The 1,624-nt window shown below is 41.1% G+C and overlaps 1 long non-coding RNA gene across 2 annotated transcripts; it reads right to left on the bottom strand.

Moving 5' to 3' along the window:
- Positions 1 to 563: 563 nt before the first annotated feature.
- LOC133499490 (uncharacterized) lies at positions 564 to 1,276 on the bottom strand. 2 transcript variants are annotated; one of them, XR_009794672.1, is made up of 2 exons: positions 770 to 1,276; positions 564 to 693 (listed from the first exon to the last, which is right to left on the bottom strand). It is a non-coding gene; the product is annotated as an uncharacterized LOC133499490 (long non-coding RNA). The 2 variants fall into 2 exon arrangements; XR_009794671.1 differs by having other exon boundaries at positions 779 to 1,276.
- Positions 1,277 to 1,624: the final 348 nt, after the last annotated feature.

The following is a 1,624-nucleotide window of genomic DNA, read 5'->3' as shown; positions in this document are numbered from 1 at the left end:
GAATCCAATGAAAAAGGACCGAAATGTATCAGCCGACACCTTTGATTTTTAAAATATCAAAATATATTAATTAAGATACAAAGAGTAATGTGTTCAATGATTTGATTTCTCCAAAGATGTACTGTATTGACATCTACTGATGAAATACAGTACAGTAAATCTGTCATCCGTTTGAGTGCCTCGTACATCTTTCTGGTTGCATGAAGGCCTACACCAATCACAATCACCAAAAAACCCGTTATATCCCTGCACCGCAACTAAGACTGGGAGAAGATCTAAATCTAGACGTCATTTTTGACACCATAATGTCACTCCGCCAAGCCGGCAAATCCTTGCTGGATTGACGCCACCCACTTTGGCAAAGACAAGTCCACCAACGCACAGCCAGTCTTGCGCAAAAATAAAGATACATGACTGCAATTGGACCCCTCAGTCACCAAAATCTCACACAATCGAGGCGGAAGTCCCTCCACCCCCACTCCGCTCACACTGCCCCGTTTGGCGCATTGCTGTCTGCCAAACACATGCAGTGAGCCTTCCACTGGAATGAATATCAAGATGTGAACAATTTATGTATTTATTAGGCATTGCACAGTCTACAAATATAGAGCAGTCAGTCTTTTGGTTTCCAGAACAGTGATAGCTTTGGAGATGCATGTTTTCCAGCCCACACCAGCGATATATGTACGGTTCCTGTGGATGAAATATTGTAGCTAGGAGAGTCAAATGCACAAGTAGTCAATTAATGAAATGGCCAATAATTACCAACCTTTCTCACCTGTTTACACTCTTTGTATTATATTGTAGCTACATCTGCGAGTGACATCCATTTCTTCCTTGCCAGTCACATCATGTTTGTGATATTTAAAAAAAAAAATAACTTTGTCGTGCTTCAGTTTGTCCATTGCAACAAGTTGATTAAATGTCCAAGGCTGAGTTGCTTGTTTTGCAGCTGAGAGTTGTCAACTGTAGGTAGCGCCTCTCTATTATAAAATACTTTGACGAGGTAGCCAACTGAGTTCTTTTCTTACTCCAAAGTATGAAACTCATAAATTAACTCAATATTAATTACTCTAAATGTCTATCACAATTTTACTCTTTACTTACATTTTGAGTAATCCACTCAAACGACACACTATCCCAGTTGAACTTTCAACAGTCCTTGTCGAACACGTCGATCAGCTCTTGATAAATGTCCACCGTTCACTTTCTTTGTCCTTTCGTTGCCCACCAACAACCACTGGTACCTCGCACTCCGTCCAGCCTTTTTTCTCTCTCTTTTTCCCATCTCCTCCACACGTCACTTCCTGTCCTTCTTAAACAATGGTTACAACAATAAAATAACAAACAAAAGTATTTCTTTTTCACAAATGAATCAAACACCTTTAAATACAAATCCCTCCAAAACAAAATAAAGTCAGCACACACAGTTTAACAGATTCCACTGTGGTGTTTACATAATTCACCCGCGGGACCTCGAGCTGGGGTGCGGGGTTCCGCACGGACTGTTTTTGTTGTTGCGCTTCCGGAGTAAAGGTGAACAGAGTTCCCGCCGTTTTTCGGGTAGTGTTTTTGATGTCGAACAATAAAGCAAGTTCTGTTCCTGTGTCCGACACTCCGCCTC

This window comes from Syngnathoides biaculeatus, chromosome 4 (assembly GCF_019802595.1).
Source record: "Syngnathoides biaculeatus isolate LvHL_M chromosome 4, ASM1980259v1, whole genome shotgun sequence".
NCBI classification, from domain to species: Eukaryota; Metazoa; Chordata; class Actinopteri; order Syngnathiformes; family Syngnathidae; genus Syngnathoides; species Syngnathoides biaculeatus.
The sequence above is the reverse complement of the archived record's forward strand: the minus strand, read 5'-3'. Positions and strand labels throughout refer to the sequence as shown.